Consider the following 8,721-nt stretch of genomic DNA (forward strand, 5'->3'; position numbering starts at 1 on the left):
GCCATCCGGAGGTCCCAGCCTAGCCCTGGGAGGCAGGAGGCGCTGCGGCAGGGCTGCCTTCGCCCCGTTTGAGGGATGCCGCTGCTGCTCCATCCTCCTCCAGCCGGGCGTTGCTGGGGCCGTGAGCACTACCTTAACTCCAGAGCCCAGGTCAACCAGGCGGGTGAGACCTGGGCTCCCAGTTGAACTGTGGTCTCTGTGGCCAAGGTTTGCTGGGCAGGTAGACCTGGGCTTTCACTTGCACCTGGAGCCCAGATGTACCAGCCCAGTAGACCTGGGCTCCTGGCCATGCTTGGGCTGTTCCCCATTCCAGTGGGTACCCTTCCCTGCTGGCTTGACAGTGGGGGGGATATGCACCCAGGGCACCCCCTTGCAGCCAGGTGAAGTGCTGGTCCAAACTCTGTTGATAGCAGCAGAGTTGGCAGCAGCTGCCCATTCTGGAGATGTAATGGAAATGGGAAACCTGCTTCCTCCCTCCCTCATGGAAGACCCTGGAAATCTCAACCTGTGGGCTGCTGCATGAATCATGACTTAAATATTGCCCTGGCAGAGGTTCTGCGATGCAGCAGAATTCTTCTAAGAGAATTTCCTCCGAAGTAAATCCTACTGAACTTAGTGGGACCAACGGCCAAGAATTTACTATTATTCTTTGTTATCGTTATCTCACCCTTCCTCCAAGGAGCTCAGAAGAGCAGACAAAAGGGTCTCCCATATTATTCAAACAACAGCCCTGTTAGGTGGGTCGGGATATGAGAGAGAAAGTTTCTGGCTCAAAACAGTGGTGTCACTAGGGTTTGGGTCACCTGGTGCAGGATGCCAGCGGGTCACCCCCCATGCAGTAATGTACCATCACTGCACCCCCACTGGTTTTTTGGCTGTACCTTTTGATAGAACAAAGATAGAACACATTCTGCATGAAATTACGCATTGACTGATATATAACATGATGGTATTATTCCTCCAAATTGTGATTTTAGTGATTTTGGTCACTAGTGGTGTCACACACCCCCCCCCCTGTCAACTTACTAACACCTTATTGCAGCAGTTCTCAAACTTTTAGCACTGGGACCCACTTTTTAGAATGACAATCTGTCCAAGACCCACCAGAAATGATATCATGGTGGAAGTGACATCATCAGGCAAATTAAAATAAATAAGTATAAACAATTAAAGTAAAACAAATAATTAAATAAGCAGAAGCCAGTCCTGTTCCACCAAGTGAATTTCCTCTGTAGCCTGCCTGCAATAACACCCCCCTCCAAAATCAGTAAGATTTTCAGCCCTACCCAGTGCCCAGTTCAATTTAAGAACTTCTGTTTAAACCAGATCACTGTCAGGATCCACCTGGCTCTGCAAGTCTCACAAAGGTTCACCTTATCAGCCAAGCCTCTGTTTTGATCCTTTTTAGTGGGGGGGGGGGCTGCCTTCTGGAGCACTTGATTAGCTGCAGGTGCATAGGATCAGGACCATTCTGGTAGCCTTGCACTCTCCTTCACCTGATCTTCCACACCAGCCAAGGCACTTTTGCTTACTTGTGAGTAAACACAACTGTGTGGCTTCGTTTTGCTTTCCATAGGGCTCAATGCATTCGTCTTCTTGGAGGGAGGGATTTCCTTCTCAGGTGTTTTTTGGGGCTGCATTCATTGGATCAGGACCATTCCGGTGTTGTTGGATTCCTCTCAGCTTTCCCTTTCCGATGGACCAAGGCTAGTTCGCCTACTCGCGAGTAAATGCACGATAAGCTCACTTTCACTTTCCATAGATATCAATGCATTTTTGTTCTCCAGTTTTATGGCCATAACTTTTGATAGAAAGGAGATATTTCACTCTGGTTTTTTGCATTGCATTCCGCTCAAAATTTCACATCCAACGTATAATATGATGCGGTTAATCCTAACCACCGCAATTTTAGCGTGTCACCCCCCCAGTGCACGTCACCCCCCATTCACGTCACCCAGTGTGGCCTGCACCCCCCCCCCCGCACCCTCCTAGTGACACCACTGGCTCAGAATCACCCTTGATGCTTCATGGAGGAGCAGGGATTTGAAAACACTCTGGTTTCAATACATTAATAGAGGTTTTTTCTCTGATGAGTATGATAGGTTTACATTCTAAGTCTTACTGAGCACAGTGGGCTTACTTCTGAGTAAGGTAAATAACTCATTTTCAAACTGCTCTACACATTAACTGCCATGCATCACTGTCTCTCAAGGAAGCATGCTTATTTATTCAATTTTTGACATTTTAGTACTGGCCTCCCTGCAAATAGTTCCTCTCCTCCTTTTGTCTTCATAGCAACTCTGTGAGGTAGGGTGGGCTGAGTGATTAACCCAAGTTCACCCAAAATGCTGTGTGACTGAGCAGGGATTTGAACTTGGAACTTCCAGGTCTGAGGATCAGACAGCTAAGCAAACTACATTCATATCTGGCAGTAATTCAATAGGCACAGCTTATTCCAGCATGGAGAGCAAGTTATTTATTTGTAGAATGTTTACCCTCACTTTTCACATACAAGACCTTCAGAAAGGCTAACAATGTAGTGATGAATAAAACTAGACCTGTCCAACTTCTGTCTGTCATGCAACTTTTAGAATTAAAGTGGGGGGGGGGTGCCAGGGAGAGATGCCAAGCCTATGACTAGCTATTAAAATTGAACATCATAACCTGCTGCTATTTGTTATAGGAGAAAAAAGCTCCCATTCCATTGGCACCAGTGGGAGCTCACTTTTCTTTCAAATACAAGCCACACAGTGGGGAATAGGGATCCAGATCAAGGTTCCGTGGAGCTTCTGTTTCTGCCATTTAGTTTGTTCAGCTAAAGCATCTGAATGATCCTTAACCCAGTCATCAGCTTCTTCAAATAATTTCTGAGGTAACCAGATTTTGTTCCTGGCTGTTGCTTCGTGCTTTCAACAGCTCTGTAACAGGCAGAGAAATGACTGATGATGATTTTCCCAAAATGAGAAGCAGTAACAGTGAAGGCTGCACCACTGAGCATCTGCCTAGGCAATGGCGTCACTAGGGGAGTGCAGGGGTGTGGGCCTTGACACGTAGGGGGGGGAGTGACTACATCACTGGCCAAATCTTGGTACATTCGAATAATAACATCATGTTATATGTCAGTCAATGTGTAATAATTTCATGGAGGATGCAGTGAAACAAACTGTTGATATCTCTATTCTATCAAAAGTTATAGCAAAAAAAAGATGGGTAGGGAAGTGGCGCATCATCACACCCACTGCATGGGAGGAGGTCCATCATGGAGGTGTGGTGCTGGCCTCCTGCATCAGGTGACACAAACCCCAGTGACGCCACTTGTGCCTAGGCATTACTTTATGTAGCTGCCTGCTTGCTTTTTGTGCAAGCAGGGGTCTGATCCAGACTGTAACCATCAAGCGGGAGGGAGGTTTTAAACTCTTTTTCCCCTCTAAGGACCTAATCTGCTTCTATCCCCTCTTCCCGTTGCACTGTTTTACCCTGGAAATCAGCACCCATTGGCACAAAAATGTACCAAGAGCTTTTTGCTATATGGTTATTAAAGATTTTAATCCTTACCCTTCATGATCTTGATTCAGATTGGATTGAGAGGCTATGGCTGCTATTTGCTGCAGGGGGTAAAGCTCCCATTCCATTGGCACTAGTATAGGCTTACCAGATACAAAGGGGGACAGAGTGCCTATACCTTTAACCATTGTATAGCAGAGGGAATTTTGGCAGATGCAGGTCAACACAGAAGGGCTTAAAAAGTTGCACCTGCCAAAAAGGCCCTCTTCTATACAATGAAGAGTTAAAGCTATAGGCACTCTGTCACCCTTTGTATCTGGTAACTGTACATTAGTGGGAGCTCTCTTTTCTTGCAAATAGAAGCCACACCAAGGGGGTGAGGATCCAGATCAAGGTTCTGTTCAGCTTCTGTTTATATCTGAAAAAAATCAAACACACCCGATCATGCAGTTGGTGTATCATCTAGATCAGGGGTGTCCAAAGTTTTGGCAAGAGGGCCACATCATCTCTCTGACACTGTGTCAAGGGCCGGGGGAAGAATTAATTTACATTTAAAATTTGAATAAACTTACATAAGTTTGCATAAATGAATATATTAAAGATGAACTTATATGAATGAATGAATGAATGAATGAATGAATGAAGGTCTTGCAATAGCTCAAGGCTTATAAAAGGCCTTGTACAAAACAAGGTTGCCCTTTGCTGCCACTACTGCATCACAGATGTGAAACAGCAAGCAGTGGAGGAAGCCCTCATCCCACAGCTCACACAAGAGGTCAAATAGTCACCCTCACTCTGAGAGCAATTGCGTCGGGCCAGTGCGGGCTCCAACAAATCCCTAGAGGGCCAGAGGCTCATTGGAGACTGGGGACTCTCTGAGGGCTGCATTGAGAGGCCTTGAGGGCCGCATGTGGCCCCGGGGCTGGGGTTTGGGCACCCCTGATCTAGACTGGTCCATAGCGAGAGCAGTCTACAGCAAGGTGTGATTTTTTACATGAATTGGAGATCAATCTCACTTGTTTTGCAGCTTGCTTGCAACCCAAGTTTCCATGTCCTTGAAAAATGTTTGGAGCAAAGTTTTTGAAAAGCAGGCTGTGATATGTCATGGGGCTCTTTCATTCAAAAGGAAGAAGTCAGAGATTCTGTGGGGTGTAACCAAGCACATCTTTGGATTTAAAGATCAGACTGTCCTTAACACAGCCTCTTCAGGCATTACCACACAGAGATGGAAATGACTGAATGTCTCTTAGCACAGCAGGTTTGGGTGCTATAGTTGGTCCTTTATTCGTACTGCCAATCATTGCTCACTTATACCATTGTTCTGTTTAGCCAGTGCAAGGATCACTGCTTTTATGTCTGCTGATTCAGGGCCCAATCCTATTCTACTTTCCAGCACTGGTGCAGCTGCACTGCAGCCCCAAGGTAAGGGAAGAAATGTTCCCATACCTTGAGGAGGCCTCTGTGACTCTTCAATCCCCACCACAATATGCAGTGCATGCCCCATTGGCACAGCTACACCAGCCCTGGAATATTGGATAGGATTTGGCCCTCAGTGTGCTTGGCACCCACAAACGCTAGATCTGGAAGCACCCCTAGTAAAATGCTCCCTTCTGTGTAACTCTTAAGATATTTGGAGCTGTCATTTACAAATGTATTTAATGTGCATATAAACACAACACAATATCAATATGTATAGCAAAATTCAGAGGAAAGTAGTGCCTGAAGCCATTTCAGGTGCTGGAGAGGTCAGCCCTAAGACACTGCCTGAAGAGTTCAAGGTCAGTTTAACTGCTGAATTAGATCAGTGTTCACTCCAGCTTTGGGACACTTACCTTAAAGGACATGCTCCATGTAATATAACCACAAACCGAGAGTGACCAGATAGAATGGAGGACAAAGGGCCTATGCCTTTAACTATTGCATAGAAGAGTGATTTTTTGGCAAGTGCAGCTCAACATGGAAGGGTTTAAAAAACTGCATCTGCTAAAATTCCTTCTTCTATGCAATGGTTAAAGGGATAGGCATTCTGTTCTCCATTGTATCTGATCACCCTGCACAAACCTTCAAGTATTTTGAAAGCTGGTTTTGTTGTCCACAAACTCAGGTCTAGTTCTTGCTGTCTAGTTCTTGCAAACAGTTAACCTGTTAGTAGACTGTATAACTTCCAGTTGCAGATGTCAGGGGAGCTCACATGACTGAATGATTCTTCATCTAAAGCTGGACCCCTGCAATGTGTCTTATGGGCCACCAGCACATTTTGGCTAGGCTGCTGAGCCCAATAGAGAGATAGCAAGCAGGCCTGCTGAAACAAGTATTGCAATTATTTTGCAAATATTTTCCCCCTGTTGTGCAAATTCTTAAGTGTTATTCACAAAATGTATATAATTATAGTCTTTAATTAATCTGCTCCAATCCATTGTGAGAGCAAAACTGAACAAATATGATTTGGCTTCTGAAAGTTTGGGAACTCCTGATCTAAAGACATATCCTGCACAAAGAAAGCAGCAGGTCAGGGAGAAGGCAGGTCTTAACTTATCTCTACTTTACTAGTTGTCTTTGTGTAGGATTTGAATCTTTGAGGGGGCAGGTTTTGCATGGAGGTGCATGAAATCATGTGAGCTTCCCATGCTTTTAAGTGGCACAGGTGAGTAACAGCATCATATCTCATTTGTGAGAACTAGACCTTAGTAGACAGTAGCAACCAAACCTTTGATTAACAAAATATTAAAAGCACACTTATAGGGGGAGACTCATTTAAATCCATCTGATTTACTTTTCAAATTGAGGAGTGCTAATTTCTAATAGGAGAGAAAATAGGTTCCCAAATATCTCACTACCTAAATGGGTAGCTAAATAAGCAACATGAAGCTACAAGGAGTAATTTTCTCTTTTCTGATGAAGAACTCTCATTATTTTAATCCAAATGGCTATAATTGTCCTAGCTGCAGCTGTATAACTTTTTATCCTAATTGCCTTGTTCGTTACAGTCTGAAGTGCTAATATCTGCTGGTTGCAGGTCATCAGTGGCTCTCATCCAGAACCTTCTACTGTTCTTAAAGGCGGGCAGGAAATTATCTTGTCATGTACTGGCAGAGGTGTTAATAGACTGAGCTCAAAGTGGTTTGGATGCTTTGACTGACCTAGAGACAGAAATACTTGATGGTGATTTAATTCTGGAAGACAATTAAACCCTCTATTGGGTTGCTGTGGGTTGTGACAGGCACTGTGTGTAGTTTGGACCCATATCCATCTTCTGTTTCAGTTGTTGAACCCCACCAGGAAGAATGGGGTCAATGGTTGAATCATCAGTGCTTTGTGGTGAATGTGAATTGCCACCTTCTTTTAACCGCCTTGAATAAAGTCTGAGGAGAAATCTGACGACCAAGAAAGGCGGTATATAAATACCTGTATTATTATTATTTATTTTACAGTGCAAGCTTATGTATCTACTCAGAAGTAAATCCCAGAAGTAAATCCAGGTAAGTGAGTATAGAATTGCTGCCTTAATGAGTTGTAGACCCTTGCTTACAACTATTGGTAAATAGTGATGATCTCCCAAACTACAGGTCAGTATCTAACCTCCCCATTTAATGGAAGTTTACTGAGTGCATATGGGCAGAGCAGCTCTATTTTTGTCCTGAATATGATGTTCAGTTTTCAACTGGGCTGCCAGCCTTGGAAATGGGGCAGAGACACCTTTAATTGTCCTGGTAGGTGATCTTTATCTGGAGATTGACAGGGGGAGTTCCTCCCAACTGATTCTTCTGGACCTGGGGACCATGGCATTTTATTGTGCAAGGTGGAACTTTGTGTAAATGTGACAGCTAAGTCTCTTGAATAATTTTTTGGAGGCTAACAAGAACTTCTACAGAAACTGGTATTCTGAGCGGAAAGGGGACCTTTTCATGTATATTTTCAGCAGCAAAAAGAACTCCTTGGAAATTTTGTGGTGATTGCATTAAAAAGGGATAAAACAGTTTTTCTATTCAGAGTACGGGCCTGATTTGGTTTAATTTGCCCTTGGAGACACCGGCACATAGCCAAATCTAATTTGTTAAATTTTTTTGTGAGGTAATCTCATTCACGATATGTTCCCTTACTGGCTACGGTCACCCATGTGACTGAGACCAAAGCTACACTAATTAGAAGAAAAAGTGGGTGGGGGGGTGGCAGTGAACAGAATGGAAATATGTGAATATTCTTGTTATTAAAGATGGTTGTGCTTCCCCCCCCGAAAATTTCTCTCTGTGCTCCCTAAAAGCTTTTCTACTTCTGACCCCAAAATCAAAATGGAATAGCATTTGTCCCAGCTAATGGTACTCCATTCCTATGTAAGGCTGATGGGTGAGATCATTTGTAGTATAAAATGTTGGAGTGTGATGTCATCAATATGCTGCTGTCATCCAATTCTGGATTGTTGCAGCAGGCTGTACCCTGAGTGCAGAGACATTTTACCACTTTACCACTAGTCTACCAAAGTCTCTGCACTTTACCACTAGTAAAGTGTGGTCTAGAGACAGTGGTAAAGTCAGTAAGGGCTAATAAACTGAACCTGAATGCAGACAAGGTAGAGTTGGTGGGGAGTTGAATTGTGAGGTTATCTGTGATCCATGGAGAAATCACTACTCCAGTGGAGTAGGTACATAGCCTCCAGACATACATGTCCCTTGATCCAGCTTCCTCCTTGAGAAACAGAAAAAGGTGGAGATAGGCACCTTTTACTATTGGACGTGTCAGCTGCATTCCTTCTGGGAACTTGTCATGGCCATGTCCTTGTAGCCTTCAGGGCTGACTCAGTGTATTTAATGGGCCTACATTGAAAGATTGTTTGGAAACATCCCCTGATGTCGAACGCCACTGCTTTGCTTCTCACAGGTGTGGACAGAGGGGGCATCAGGGCAACTACTCGGAGACCAATCCACAAAAGAAATCAGATGAGATGTAGGACTCCTACAGTGTTTGTAACCCTAACATTATTGTAGAACTTTTAAACAGCTGCCAAGTTTCATGATCCATCCTTGGGAACATGGGTGCCCCCACCTTATTGTCCCTTCTACCCATGTTGTTTCCTTGATGATGTACAGCTGCACATTCAGCCCCCCTGCAAATACTTTTTCCATTGAATGGGTCGGTTGAAGATAATTTTGGTGCATAAACCAGTCCTACATCTTATGACTGAAGATCTATAATAGCATTTAAAGAATGTTTAAGGCCAAT

Source organism: Tiliqua scincoides, chromosome 4 (genome assembly GCF_035046505.1).
Source record: "Tiliqua scincoides isolate rTilSci1 chromosome 4, rTilSci1.hap2, whole genome shotgun sequence".
NCBI lineage: Eukaryota > Metazoa > Chordata > Lepidosauria > Squamata > Scincidae > Tiliqua > Tiliqua scincoides.